Genomic DNA, 16,205 nt, shown 5'->3' with positions numbered 1-16,205 from the left:
GGCCTCTGTTCAATACAGGCCACCGATGCTAGGCAGGGTTACTCTCTGGGATTCCGCACACCATGGGCCAGGCCGGCACTTTCTGGGAGGATGATTCCTCTCTGTGGCTACTGTGGATCACCTGGCTCCTCCGGTGCTAATTGCTGCATGGTGGTGTCTGGCGGGCCATTCCACTAGGCTGGGGCACTCTGCAGCCAGGGTTTCACCACCGCTACTACTCACTGTCCTATGTAGTCACTCTTAGGGTATGGAAAGTTCCCCTTGTGTCTCCAGCAGCTCTGGGCCCCCGTGGACCTCTTTGGCAGGGGGTGCTTCAGGATATGAGGCCTACAGGATGGTTGGCTGCAGAGCTCAGAGCAGAGTGCACGCAGCAATGCCATCCAATATTTAACCTTTTGTTTAAAGATAATTCAATAAAACATTAACTTTTTTCAAAGTTATGGTTATTAGACATTTTAATACAATTTACTAAATAATCAAACATAAATATGCTAGAAAGGGTGGAATTTTAAATTATTTTAAATAATAATATTTTATGTTAAATTAACCTTTTAAGTGGCAACTGCCACACTACCTCACCAGGGTGGCTGTCAGCCACTGGCCAACACAGAAGAGGTACTTAAAGCCCTCAACAGCTCTCATTGACTTTGGTTTGATCAGTTCCTATCACAGGCACTAAGCAGAGCCACACAAGTCATGCAGCGTTTTTATTGGCACAAGTGGGGCAATGCTGGGTGGTAGTAGTTTTATGGATTCTGGAAGTTTCCATTACAAAAATGTAAGGAAAATTCATGATTTCTTGCAAAGTTTGAGGTTTACATGGCATTATGAGTAAAAAAAGCCTCATGGTATCCACTCAAGGCACACCACCCTGGACTCCCCAAGGTATCTAGTTTTCAACAATGTGCAGGTTTGCTAGGTTCCCCAAGGTGCCGCCTAAGTTAGGGCCCAAAATCCACAGCTATGCAATTTGCAAAAAACAGGTCAGTTTTGAGTAGAAAATTGTGACTTATCCATATTGTGTTTTGGGCCGTTTCATTTTGTGGGCACTAGACCTACCCACACAAGTAAGGTCCCCGGAAGACTTAGGGAAATGCTGGGTGAAAGAAAGTTAGTGGCTTCCCACAGATTCCAGATCTTTCCATCACAGAAATGTGAGGAAAATTAGTTTTTGTTTAGTCAAAGTTTGAGGTTTACGGGGGATTCTGGGTAAAACAACACGGTCAAAGCCACACAAAACACCCCATACAGGTTTTCCCTAGGTGACTAGTTTTCAAAAATGTACAGGTTTGCTGCTAGGTTTCCTTAGGTGCCAGCTGAGCTAAGGCCAAAAAAGCCACAGCTACCCGCTTTTTAAAAAACAGGTCAGTTTTGAGTGCAAAAATGTGATGTATCCATGCTGAGTTTTGGGACATTTCCTGTCACGGGCACTAAGCCTACCCACACAAGTCAGGTACCATTTTTATCTGAAGACTTAAGGGATGATGGGTGTAAGGAAGTTTGTTCCTCCCCTCAGATTCTAGAAGTTTCTATCACAGAAATGTGAGGAAAATGTGTTTGAGGTTTGCAAGGGTTTATGGTTAGACCAACCTGGTCACCCCATCTTGGATTCACCATTTCAAAAATGTCCACAGCTACGCACTTTGCAACAAACAGGTTACTTTTGAGTGGAAATATGTGATGCATCAATGTTGCATTTTTGGCTGCTTCGTGTTGCAGGTACTAGGCCTACCCACACAAGTGAAGTACCATTTTTATCAGAAGACATCAGAATCAGAATATTTGTTATTACCTATTGGATTTTGTTTCATTTTTGCCTTCCAAATCTAAGCCAGTGTGTAAGAAAGAATACAGTTTGAAAAGTACCCTCTAAATCACATGCTCCTACGGATACCCACAAATTCAGAGATTTACAAATAACCACTGCTCCTAAATTCTACATCTTGTGCCCATTTCAGACGTACATAGGTTACCTTGATACCTATTTTTCACTAAACATTTTTCACCATATGAATTGGTCTATACTGCACAACGAAAAACCATTGTACAGTGCAGTTCAGTTGTTGGCTCTGGGTACCACTTGGTTCTTGGAGAACCTTCAAAACATATATATTCCCAAAACCAAAAGAGTCTAGCAAACATAATGGCACATTGCTTTTGTAAATTGGCCATTGTCACAAAAACCTAAAAATGAAAACATTAGCACAAATAGTTGTTTAACCTACTCAATTCCAATATTTCTTATTCCAACAGTTTGTTTGGGAAAACCTTGAGAGATCTACACATATGATCTTGTGCTGAATTTGGACATTTATCTACTTTTCAGAAATATATAGCTTTCCTGGCTCAACCAAGGATTTTACAGTGGTTTCTTCAACAAACTGGAAGTAGATTGAAAGCACAAAAAATAAGAAAAATGGGCGACCTCTTTGAAAAATGCCAAAACTATGGTAAAAAGTTTTTTTTTATGTAGCTCCGCATGTTCTTGAAAGCTAGGAAGAGGTTGACTTTAATACAGCAAACTGTATGTTGATACCATATTTAGGGAAGACAAAGATACTTTTATCCAGATCACTTTTTCCTATATTTTTCCCCAAAAACTCAAAATTATTTATCTACATTTTGGATATTTGTGTTGGTCCCGTCCATGGAAATCCGCAAATCTTGGGAACTTTTAGAATCCCCAGGATGCTGGAAAAAAGGACCAATGTTGAAATGGATACATGATGTAGAAAAAACGTTATGCAGCCATGAGCGTGCACTCAGCAATGGTGTCAAGCAGACCAAATCCTCTGGGCTTGTGCATGTTCCCAACATGCCCACCTCTTGCCAGCTCCAAACACCACTAGTTATTATAGCACAGAGTTAAAGAATGGCCAAGTGGGGGAATGGGTTTTGGGTTGGGAACAGCAGGTAAGGAGCCCTGTGGAAGCAAGAGTTAAACAACACAATTGCAGGATTAATCACAATGACTTTCAATAGGCTTTGTTTCAAATAACACTTATACGGAAAACATGAATGGCCTAAAGCTTCACTATAACTAGGCCTCAGGAATCTAGGTACCTGGAAATCAAGAAATGTTATGCAAAGTTTCATCCGTTGGAGGTTGATGACTGGTAGACAGTGTAGAAGTGATTTGAAGCGTTTTGCACCACGTTTTCCAGAAGTTAGAGGCAAACTGTGACCCTCGATCAGAGAGAATCATTTTTGGTAATCCGTGATATCGGACCATTCGATTTAAAAGGATTGTTGCCAGTTCACTGGAGGTGGGCAATTTCTTGCAAGCAATGAAATGTGCATATTTTGTGAGACTATCTACCACCACGCGGATTACTGAGTGATGTTGAACAATGGGTAGACCAGTAATAAAGTCTAATGAGATGTGTTCCCAAGGTCGAAGTGGAGTTGGGAGAGGATGTAACAATCCTTTTGGTTTTGAATGACTTGACTTGATGCGATCACAAACTTCACAGTTAGCTACCATCTGCTTTACGTCTTTTATCAAAGTAGGCCACCAAAAGGAGCGTTGGACTAATTCAAGAGTTTTAGGAATACTTGGATGACCTGCCATAGGTATAACATGCCCAATGAAATACCAACTTGCGCAACTTGGTAGTTGGAACAAAAAAAACGGGCATCATGGAAAGGTAGTCCTTGTTTGATTGACCTTTTGGGATCTGCTTGAGCCCATGTCTGCCATTTCTTAGTGGTGAAGGAATTACGGATTTCTTCAAGAAAGTCTTCAGTTTTTATGATGCAAAGAACCTTGTCTGGAACAATGATAGACCTAGGAGACTGGATCGTGGGTAACATAGTAGAGTCTTGATGGGACAAAGCATCCGCTTTGCGTTTATCTTTTCCGGGATGGAAGGTTACCACAAAATCAAACTCGGCAAAAAACAGCATCCATCGTAATTGCTGAGGAGTCAAAAGTCTAGCTGAACTCATGAACTGGAGATTGCGGTGATCTGTATATACTGTGATAGTATATTTGGCGCCTAACAAATGGTGTCTCCATTCTTTGAAGGCATCACGGATTGCCAAAAGCTCTTTCTCAGCAATGACATAATTTCGTTCAGCTTCGTTCAGTTTTCGAGACATGTAGGCTACAGGATGTAGTTGACCAGTATCTTTACTGCGTTGTGATAACACTGCACCAACTGCCACATCTGAAGCATCTGCTTCCACTATGAATGGACGCTCAACGTCTGGGTGAGTCAAGACTGGGGCAGTGGAAAAGGCTTCCTTTAAGGTTGAAAAGGCTCTGTCAGCTTTGGGGGACCATACAAATGGTTCTTTCTTTCTTAACAACTTGGTGATTGGCGCCACTGCCTGAGAGAAATGATCTATGAACCTGCGATAGAAGTTTGCAAAACCTAGGAAGCACTGAACATCTTGAACAGTCTTTGGAGTGGGCCAATCAGCTACCGCTTGTACTTTTCATTCTGCCATGACCATACCTTGAGGGGTAAGGATGACTCCTAAGAACTCGATGGTGGTAACGTGGAATTCACATTTGGTTAATTTGCAATACAGATGATGTTTTCGAAGGGCTGTGAGAATCTTCTTGACATGTTGTACATGTTCGACTTCATTGTCTGAATAGATTAAAATATCGTCGATATAGACTATTGCAAATAGATCTAGATACTCTCTAAGGACGTCATTCAGAAAGAATTGAAATGCTGCTGGAGCGTGACAAAGTCCAAAGGGCATGACTGTGTATTCAAATAGACCATATCAGGTTTTAACTGCAGTTTTCCATTCATCGCCTTCTCTCATTCTGACTAAATGGTAAGCACCTCTTAAGTCTAACTTAGTGTAGATCTATGCTTTTTTAACTTGATCCAACAAGACAGGAATCAGCGGTAATGGGTATTTGTTCTTGACTGTGATTTTGTTCAATCCTCTATAGTCTATGTAGGTTCGAAGATCCCCATTAGCCTTGGGGACAAAAAAAATAGGAGACGCTGCAGGAGACTTGGAAGGACGAATAAAGCCATTAGCTAGAAATTGATCTAAGTATTTTCTTAGGTGTTGATTTTCGTGTTCTGACAAGGCGTACACACGACAACTAGGGAGTATAGCACCAGGAGTTAGATCAATTTGGCAGTCATATGGTCTATGAGGTGGCAAGGTTTCTGCTTCTCTTTCATCAAATACATCTAGGTAGGATGAGTACTGCAAGGGCAGCGTTACATCTTTTTCAGCAGCTGTTGCTACGTGAGATTTGCAAGGTTTTGTGACTCTTGATGTCTGGAGACATTTTTCATTACACAAGATGGAGTAGAATATGATTTTCCATTCTGACCAGTTGATTTCAGGGTTATGATAACTTAACCACGGCAGTCCAAGAATGATTCCATACTGAGGAGCATGGATGACATCAAAGATAATTTTCTCTTCATGTTTTATATTCTGATTTCCTCCATTACTTGTCACCGACAAGGGGATGGTCTGCAGAGTCACTGGACCTCCAGTTAAGAGTTTTCCATCTACGGCTTGTATTATTTCTGGTGTTTCTTCTTGGTGCATGGGATCCCTCATGTTCGAACCAATTGTGCATCCACAAAGTTACCAGTAGCCCCAGAATCCACTAAGGCTTTCTTAAGATATTTCTTCTTTTTTACTTGTACTTCGATGTCTAACTTAAGATGCCTTGACTGGGAAGGGTCCATGGTGACACCCAAGAGCAACCCTTCTTTACATCTTGGGTGATCTAGTTTTCCTGCTCGGTTTGTACATTGGCTGCAATTTTCTTGATAGGACCTTGTTTGCTCTTTGGTTTTATTGGACACTCTTTGGCGAAGTGGCCCTTGCGCCCACAGTAAAGACATTGTCCGTTCTTTCTATGTAGATCTTTTTTGTCTTTTGTCAAAGGCCGCCTGATAGTTCCAATTTCCATTGGTTTGTGATTACTCTCTTTCTGAGTTCTTGATTCTCTACGTTCGTGAACACGCCAGGAATATTTCTCAGTCTTTTTGCATGTTCCCTGTCGTTCTGCAAGACGTTGGTCTATTCTCAAAACAAGGTTTATCAGATCTTGACAATCTGTAGGTTGAGGATCCATCTGGGCAAGAATGTCTTTTAGCTCTTCTTTGAGTCCTTGGTAGAACAGGGCTGGTTGCTTTTCTTCAGGCCAGGATGTCTCTGCTATCAGCCGATTAAAACTAGCCAAGTAGGAAACTAAATCTTTATTGCCTTGTCGCAATTCTAACAGTTCTCGGTCTGCTGATAGAGTCACTGTTCTTCGATCAAACACTCTTTCAAATTCACGGACAAAATTTCTCCAATTATAAAGCAGGGGACTGTCTTTACGCACAAGAGGAATTGCCCAGGTGGCTGCGTCTCCAGTCAGATAAGATAACAGGAAGGCCACCCTGGATTGGGCATCAGGGAAAGTGCTTGGTTGACAGGTAAAATGCAATTCTACTTGAATCAAAAAGGATTGGGCTTTCAGAGGGTCACCTGAAAACCGCTCTGGAGGATCCAGAGCGGTGGCTGAAGGAACGTTGAGGGAAATGTTAGTTGGAGGATTACCTCCTGAACCTTGAGAAGGAGGACCAAGCCAACCTGCACCCAAAGAACCTTGCTCCTTCTTTTCTACTCGGTCTTGTAACTGACTCACTCTCTCAGCTAAGCTAGTTGCTATGTCTTTGGATGCTACTACATCCGATTGGAGCTGTGTGATAACTTTAACTAACTCATCCAATGTGGCCATATTGAGAACCTAGTGCAAGCCAGGAGGATTAAAAATTTGTGGGCTCACTATTCTGCCAAGGAGATCAGATCCTCTGGGCTTGCGCATGTTCCCAACATGCACACCTCTTGGCAGCTCCAAACTCCACTAGTTATTATAGCACAGAGTTAAAGAATGGCCAAGTGGGGGAATGGGTTTTGGGTTGGGAACAGCGGGGAAGGAGACCTGTGGAAGCAAGAGTTAAACAACACAATTGCAAGATTAATCATAATGACTTTCATTAAGCTCTGTTTCAATTAACACTAATACTGAAAACATGAATGGCCTAAAGCTTCACTATAATTAGGCCTCAGGAATCTAGGTACCTGGAAATCAAGAAAGGTTATGCAAAGTTTCATATCAACATTCCAGAATTAACATATCATATTTTGAACAATGAACGCTCTCCAAATAGTTCTTAGAATAATCACTGCATTACAACAAAAATCAAAAGCACCTGGTTTTCTCTGCATGAATGAACTGTACTAGAATCATGAATAACACTGCTACGTCACACTCTGATTAAGAGTTCCAAGGCTCACATGTTCAGGAATTATTATGCACCTTAATCAAAACTGCACATCAAGATTTCAATGTCTAGAAATGATCGCGCACTCTGCCGATTTGTATTTCAAAAGTTAAAATGCCAGGAATGAATCGCGCACACTGTTGCGGATTCTAACATCTAGATTCAAATGCAATGAAACGATATCGCGCACTGCCGATCTGTAATTCAAGAGTTAAATACCTGGAATGAATTGCGCACACTGATTCCGATTCGAATATCAAGAACCAAATGCCATGAAATGATCGTGCACACTGCCGATCTATACTTCAAGAGTTAAATGCCAAAAATGAATCGCGCACACTGTTGCCGATTCGAACATCAAGAATCAAAGGCCATGAAATCATCGCGAACACTGCCGATCTGAATGCGAAGAGTTAAATGCCAGGAATGAATTACGCACACTGTTGCCGATTCGATCTTCACAATGCAAATGCCATGAAATGATAGCGCACACTGCCGATCTGAATGCCAAGAATTAATTGCCAGGAATGAATCGTGCACACTGCTACTGATTTCGAACTTCACGATGCAAATGCCATGAAATGATTGCGCACGCTGCCGATCTGAATGCCAAGAATCAAATGCCAGGAATGAATCGCGCACACTGTTGCCGATTCGAACATCACAATGCAATTACCATGAAATGATCGCGCACACTGCCGACCTGAATGCCAAGAGCCAAATGCCAGGAAAACAACTGCACACGCGATTTTATGTATAGGCCCAAAACTTGAATGTCACTGGAAACGGAGTAGGGGGCCTAACCCGAGCTCCGCCTTACCACCCTGCTTGAAGATCACCAAATAAATGAGGGCAGGCCTGGAAATGACTTGATAGGCCTCCGGAACAGGAGCTCAGGAAAATGCAGCTGCTCTGCACCAGGACCTCTGAATAGTGAGCACGTGGAGCTGGGCTGGCTCCCTTATATAGAGCCTAGCCCCACCCATGAGCCACACCCAACCATGCTGCATGAAAGGCTCCTAGAATGTCTTAGAATAAGGACCACACCCTGTAATCCTGCAAACAAGCCTTGCAAATGAACAATGTATTACAAACAGCACTAATGACTTTTCAAGCTAAAAGCTCTGCAATGCAAAAGGTTAACATACTGCATAGAAACACAATGCATGAAATATGCCCTTGCAAAAGGACTGGGTTTTTGCATTTACGTCACCCGTAGCGCGCGCACTGTCCTAATGTTGACCAATGGGGTGTGAGGAGGGCTGTGGAGGTCAGGGGGCTCCAGTTCTTAACGAGGCTAATGTATTTTATTTATTGGCTTATGTATTAAACATTTAGTTTGATGAGTTAATGTGCTGTTTAGACTTACTCTTGAGTTCTAAGTTAATAATAGTTATTTTAAAGTAATCTACATTTTTATTTTGTAATAAAATATTTTTACTTTCTTTTATAACTATTCATCCTTATTTTTTTCTTTGTAGTTTACTATAGGGAGAGAAATAAAATGAGAAATGAAGGTTAAAATGCATAGTTATTAAAAACTGTAGCATACATTAACTCATTATAAAAGAAATAGCTACAGCATTTTAGCGTAAAAAAATGCCCATACATTCGGAAGGTTAAGATTTTTACCAATAAAAACAATTATCTACAGTCAAATGTTATTAGAGGGAAGCCTGGAGAAGACAACCTGCATTTTAAGAAGGTGGAATCTCACAGGATTCCAATTTTTTGCTGCAATCTAAACATTTTGTAAAATTACAGTTCAGAGGCCTCGGTGGTTGAAAAGTACTCTCAGCAGCTTCCTCCTCGCAGACAGCAATCTCTGGCAGATGCAAGTTAAACAAATATTGTTTTATTTCCTGACATTACACAGTCTGCAGCAGATGGCTTTAGAACCCAGAAGCCAGGGAAAAGGCCAAAACAGTATCTGACGAAGGATTCTTTTAGTTGTCCGGGCCACCCCGCTTCCAATACCATTAGGGTTTAACAGTTTTGTAGTCCGTTAGGATCGTCCAGGTATGTAATCTGACTGAGACGGTCCTTTCATCTATTAATACAGATGTTTTGTTCAAAAACACCATTAATCGCTTTTTTAATGGGTACTAAAGGCAGAGGTTTTTCTCATATGGATCAAACAGCCAGGTCGTTTTTTTCTCAAGAACTTGGCACAGTTGATTGGTGGTCAATGATTTTATTATTTTCCAGACTTTAACATATGCTCCTTTTCTTGTGAGATGGAAGAAAGATCTACATTTTTTCATAATGATCATGTTTGAAGTTACAGAGTCTCTACCTTATAGCGCCTCGCTGCCATAGGTGATACTAGAAGTAAGTTTTGCTGCTATTATTTTTAGTAAGAGAAGGTAATTTGTGCCGCCCAGCAACTGCTGCAAGGTGAGAAATGCAAGGAGTAGATTATTTCCCTTCCTCTGCAGCCTATGCTGTTGGAAGGAGTCCTTCTAATCGAATAGTACTCCAAGGTATCAGTATGTTTTGACCGACTCCAGTTGTTGACCTTGTAGGTACCATTTGTGGGTTTTCTGTATCTTGCTGCTCACTTCTTTATCTTTGTCTTCTTCATGTTTATATCCATCCCATTGACTGCCGAATAGTGTGATAACTTATCAATGAGACATTGCGAGCTGACTTTGGTTTGGCTTAGGAGTATGAAATCATCTATGTGCAGAATGTTGAAAATGTGCATGGTGCCTAGTTTGAGGGGGTGTGCATTTATTGTGTTCAGGGCCTGGGACAAGACAGCTAAGAAAAGATTAAACAGGTAAGGTGTGAGGACACATCCTTGGTTTAGGCCCTAGGAGGTTTAAATTCTCGTTGACAATTCGCACCTTTACCCAGGTGTCTATAGCTGTATTGCTTTTAAGAGAGGCGATACCCCAGATTGACAAGATTTTCCCAAAGGACTTTACACTGCACACAGTCAAAATCCAATTTGAGATCCACAAAGCAGAGGTACATTGGTTGCTTATTCAGTTTTTGTATGTCCATAATTACGGAGAGATTGTTGGTTGTCGTACCAGCCCCTTCTACATACCCTGTCTGATTTAGAGGGATAAAATGTTGTCCAGCAGCACAGTTAGGCAGAAGGTTCCGTTAGATGTCGATCACCTGCTTTAAGGATGGGTATGATTATGAAAGCTTTCCACAAGTCCTGGATCATTTCGAGTTGAAGGGCACGGTTGAAGACCACTGCGTAGCTGGCCACCCAAAATGTGAGACCAGACTTGTACAAAGCTTGAGTAATTCCATTTGGACCTGGCACACAAGTCTCGTCTGCTCTTTCAAATCTATGTACATATTTGTTCATCAGAGAAGCTAGGTGCAAAGTTGTCTGAAGTTGTAAAACTTATTTTTGACACTTCACACTAGCTCATGGCTGGGAGGGGCTGTAGCTGTTGACAGTGATTTAAAGTTTGAACTTGAGATTGCCGATGGAGGCCTGTTCAGATTACTGACCATTCTCCAGATGTCTCTCAAGTTTTTCTTTTTCACTAAGGTACAGTGCTTTAGCCCAAAAACTTTATTTACTGTTATATTGTCCTCCCAGAGTACCCTTCAATAGGGTTTGTTTTTAAGTTTCAGGTTGGTTTGGATTGCAAGGTTCCCTGGTTGGCTCCTGGCCTGCCTCAGAACTCTGTTGGGGTTCCTCCTTAGAATGCAACTTTAGGCAGATATTTTTATCTTTTTAAATCTTGCAGATGCTCTTTGAGTTGATAAGGCTTTGTTTTTTTTTTGTTGGGCAAGTGTTCAATAATTGCTCTGTAATGAGTGACCATTTTATTACTGAGTTAAGGAAATAGTTGTTAAAGCAGTATCTGACCAGGCTGGGGCCACTGCTTCCTGTAGTTTTTGTGACAAGATCCCCCATCAAGGATTTTGCCCGCTGTTGGAGCAGGCATTGGGTAAGACGTTCTATAAATTGTTGCCCATGGTTGCTTTCCTTTGCTTTTTTTTAATCTGATATGATGTGATTAGGCGGAGTAGGGGTAGGCTTAATACCTTGTAATTGATTGTGGAGTGTAAGCTAGCAGAATAGTAAGTCTGTGCTGTTGGAGAGTCTTGTTTGTACCTCCCGTTCAGTACTCTTAGGCCAAGAGATTCAAAGTCTTTTGCTATTGTCACTGTCTTTACATCCCCAGGTCTGTGGCTTGCTCGTTCAGCGGTCTGTGTGGGGACTGCCCAGTGGAGACCCTGATGTGCTGTTTCATCCTCTCAGATGAAAGGGGACCGCAGGTTCATATTAAAGTCACCTGTGACTAGAATTTCCAGGAATGTTGGATCTTGTAGGCTTGCTAGTATAATATTTTCCAGTTTCTAGGGCATCAGTTTCCTGGCTCAAGAGTCTGGGTGTATGTGAAGGTTGATAAAAGTAGGGACTTCTTTGTTTCATTGTGCCATTTATGAAGTTTGACTATTAAAATATTGTTGTTGCCTCTTTGGGCGGACAAATGTCTTTGGTTTAAGTGCTGGGGTGTAATAGCCGATGAAACTGTCCATTCGAAATGGCTGAGTTGCCCATGTTTCTTGTAGGAGAATGATTTGATGTTCCCCTGCAAGATTTATCAAATGCTTATTGTGAGTTTTGGTATATGCACAGTTTATGTTCCACAAGCCCATTTTCATCTTTACTGTTGATGTTGACTTTGATGCTGGCGCTTGCTGAGATGACTGTGCTTTAGTGTATCAAGAGTGACTGCTACCATATAGGGCTTCTGCTGGCCGGCCTAGGGTTAGTTGAACAGAACTATAATTACCAATTGAAGAATGTGGATTTTGCACCGGCGAAGATAGGGGAGATGGGGTAACCGTTTTGCATATTGGGTTTCTGAGAACTGAGTATACTTGTTTGTTGTCTTTTTGGCCTCGCTCCGAGATAGGCTCTTCTGGGGGGAAGCGGAGCTGGATAGGCTACTGAGCATGGCTTGCTAATCTTAATACCAATATTTGGAAGCATTCTTTCTCCTGGAGAACTTTCCTGACCAACCGACTAGAGCCCAAGTCACAAGGGTGGACTCTTGCGTTTCGTCTTCCTTGGGAGCCAATAATTTGACAGATTCAATGTCAGCCATAGACATCTTTTCAAGTGATGGAATCACCTGTAGGAGGTTTAATGTTTTACCTCGGTTGAGAACATCGTGTCTACCCTTGGACTGATGTTCTGGAGTAAAGATTAATTGATTATTGTCTACTAAGGGGTCTTGCCGCTGAATAAGATTATTTGGCCCTACCCTACTAGGACTCTTAGTAGATTGTTCTTGGGTTTGGGAGAGGCCTGATGATTTTGTTAGAGGGCTAGTGACTGGTAAGGTACGAGGTTGGGTCAGTTGGGATTTGTAAACCTTGGGTTTAGTCATTTTTAGTCTATGTTGAGAGGGCTTGACTGTGATTCCTTCTTGGACCTCCTCAAAGGCTGCCTTAGGCTCTTGAAGGAAGGAAGCCTCCTCAGTTTGGGACCTACCACACAGGCCTGGCTCCTCGTGGGAACTTGAGTATGCGAGAAATAAGGTTTGGGCTGGGATAAGGGCCTGTCATTCTTCAAAGTGAGGACTACTTCGAGATGTTGCCCCCAGCTTTTTGTGAAATAGGGGATAGGGTTTCAGTTTTCTTTTCAAGATTTTAGAGGATTGACTTCTCGTTTGTGTAGGCTCTTCAGTGGGTTCAATTTCAATGTCAGCCATTTAGCTTGTGCTTGTGCCAGAGCAGGAGATTGTTACAAAATCACTTTTTATTTTGTTTTTGGCCTTGCACTGTTTCTTCCTTTTTGACATTTGTTTCTCTAATTGCTGTAGGGAGGGGGTGCTGGGAGTTACCGGGGGGGCTCATACTTGAATTAAGGGCCTCATTGGTAGAGTTGCCTAGCTCCTCTGTTAGGATGATTTGTTGGTGAACTCCCCCTGTGCCCATTGATCCTGTGTTTATGTTGCTGTGGGCGCTCGTCATGCTGTCTTCTTGAGTCGATTGTGTCAGAGATGCTGGGATAACCAGGTTTAGGTTTAAATCTTCCATTATGGAGGTCAGAACGTCTGGAATTGTAGCAAGCTTGTTAGTCAAAGGGACGCAGGTGCAGTGAATGTAGTTTGTGGCCACATGGTTTTGTACCCGCATTATCAGGTTGTTTAAGTTGGCCAGCTTCTGGTTAATTCTGAATACAGATTTTGCCATAACATTTAGCAAGTCCACTTGGACGTCAATTTTGTTTGACTGGTACGTCAATACGTCCAGTGTCAGTTGAGTTGTCCTAAATAGAATGTCCCATAGAGTCCCAGCTCCAGTTGCTAATCTTAAGCTTTGCCTTTTGGGGGGGCTCTGTGGTGTTTTTTCCTGGGCTCTTGAAAACTAGAGGTGAATCTGCTTGAGATCCAGAGTCTCTTTTGAGGGGTGTGGTTTGGGGTATTTGATAGCATTATTGGTTAGCCGTAGGGTGGTCCTGCGATTGGTTTCCCACGCCTCATAAACGTGTATGTCATTTGCCCATTGGCCTGGCCTCGTCATTGGTTACTTGCACCATTGATAAATTAAGAATGGGTTGAGATGTGTTCAATATGAGCATGGGGCTCGACTGCTCCAGTTTACCTGCTGTGATGTGATGAGCTTGATTTGATCTGCCGGGTGCAGTTGTGATTCCTGCCTTTTGTCAACGGTTATTCTGACCTGAAGTGTTAGTGGAGCAACATTTCTGAATAGCAGTCTTGGAGACGTTTGGGGTAGAGATGAAGTGGGTCAGATTTGTGGAAACAAGGACCTTAATGAGGGTCCCAGGGGCCTCCTTTTTCTCTTCCTCCTCAGGATGGTTACTGTGGCCTCGGTCTCAGCACTTGGTCCAGAGTTGTGGCTTGAGTCACGGTGGGAGCTATTAATGCTTATAGTTGGTGAGATTGTAGCTGGGTGGATATTCATGTTTCCTAAGATGGAGAAGATAGCCCTGATTGGGTCCTTTAAAAAATCAAACTTGTGTGGATTTTTTGTGGCTTGCTCAAACATCCAAAACTCTTGTGAAATTAATGACTGGTTTTCCCATGCCAATTTTGCATTAGTACGCTTTGCTATTAACAGTGATTGCAGCTTTCTCTTTCTCCTTGCAGGGGATTCAAATGCCCTTTCATCCCTGACCACATGTTGATCATTTCGGAGGTTGCTGGCCTTGTGTGCACTGGGCTAGGATTTACAGGGGTTTAACGAGGTTTAAAGGGCGCCTTATGTTTAAGCTTTGATCTTAGCTTCTCTTTCAGGGGCTTCCCATTGAAACTTCGCTCTTCTTCAGCCCCTTTGGGCATAAGAAAAGGAGGATAATTAATTGATTGATAGGTTGATAGCGTAGGGCTAGCGTAGAGCTCCTAGGGTGACCACGCTGGCTGGTGCACAAGGTGACTGTGGTGAGATTCGCAGGGTTGCAGGGTTGGCAGAGTGAGGGTTGCAGGATTGCAAAACCCAAAGAGGTTGATTTAATGTGGAGTGCGATGTCAGGTCAGGATCTGGGCAGAGCAGGCACTGGGCGCACACAAGCCACAGTGGCCTATCACCACCCACCTCCGTGTGTCAGGCAGTGCCAACAGCCTAGTGCAAGTTTGCTGTCCGTTACCCTCTTCCAGGCATCTTGCACCAAGCTCCGCTGCTGCCTGTCAAGCAGATATGTAAATTGTCCCCCACCCATCACCAGTCACATGTTACTCAGGTTGCGCTCCACCCCTCATCAAACCTCTTCACCTTTCTATCGATGTGAGTGGTCCTCTTTCCATCCTTTGCGTTGTAGGTGGCAGTGAGCTTGCTGGTAGTCGGCTGATGGGCTTAAAGGCTATGAAGCGTCTGGGTCATTGTGAGGACGTGTAGGAGGAGAAGGAGGAGGTTGAGGTGCAGACTCACAAGTGGACTCTTACAGTGGACTCAGAGGGCTCAGGGAGCGATGGACGAAGGGTCGCTATTGCTACTGCAGGTGCCGCCTTGAGACGTTGTTAGGGAGATCTATGTCATGTTGAGACCTCTGCCTGCAAGTAAACATTTATGAATAGGAACTTTAGACTCCTAAATCCTGGTGTGGACCTCCACTGTGGTGGTTGGCGACATGTACGCCTTTAACCAGGTGTAATTTTTTTCTCGGAAATGGTGAATAACAAACAAGTAGTACGTTACTCCTAGGTATAGGAGTTAATTAACACATGAGTAATTCTATACGTGAAAATTTTTCTTTGGGGATAACACCCACTTCGACATCTATTCATCCAAAATATAACTGGGGCATTATATGTTTCCTCTGCAAAACTGAGCTAGCAGGTGACATTGCGCTGGCAGACTACATTTCTTCTGACGGGAAAAGTTAAACAGATCATTCCTACAAACTGCCCTCGCCTTTGAATTTAGCTTGGCTTAGTGATGGCGTTTGCTCGTGCAACGGGACGTCCCAGCCAGAATCAGTTATCGATGCTTTTAAGGTGGAGCAATGGTCTTCTATCTATTCCACATGCAAAAGAGGCCTTTCAGATATTTTTGTTTGCTGTAAATGCTATGCGTTGAAGCCAGCCGCAATTTACTTAGGGAATACTTTATCTATGCAAACATGCTTCTATTTCCCCAAAGTTAGTTAACTTTGAACAACCAGTTTCAAGCCAGTAACGGCCCCACCCACTACTACACTGAGCTAGACTGACAATATTAATCTGATCAGGTAAAAGACTTCCGTGTATTTTAACTTCTCAAACCGAAAATCAGCCTCACCTCTGGGAACTCCTACCCCTGTCGAATTGTTTTTATGACAGGTTAAAAGTGAAGTTTAATACAAAATATGCACAGTGTATATTGGGCAGTATACTGTTGCCATAAGATACTGGATAACGTGCATTCTGGACGTCTAGCCTTTAACGCTGAGAGGAGTTTTCAGTCTTGGCAGGCATTTCTAGACATGAAAAAGTATACATACGCTGA

The 16,205-nt window shown here is 42.6% G+C and overlaps 1 protein-coding gene across 2 annotated transcripts in view; it reads left to right on the top strand.

The window, feature by feature from the left end:
- The window catches only part of ERC2 (ELKS/RAB6-interacting/CAST family member 2), a 2,244,592-nt gene that overhangs the window by 373,340 nt on the left and 1,855,047 nt on the right, over positions 1–16,205 (top strand). The gene's annotated exons all lie outside the window — the stretch shown is intronic.

Source organism: Pleurodeles waltl, chromosome 9, assembly GCF_031143425.1.
Source record: "Pleurodeles waltl isolate 20211129_DDA chromosome 9, aPleWal1.hap1.20221129, whole genome shotgun sequence".
In the NCBI taxonomy this organism is placed as follows: domain Eukaryota; kingdom Metazoa; phylum Chordata; class Amphibia; order Caudata; family Salamandridae; genus Pleurodeles; species Pleurodeles waltl.
The sequence above is the reverse complement of the archived record's forward strand: the minus strand, read 5'-3'. Positions and strand labels throughout refer to the sequence as shown.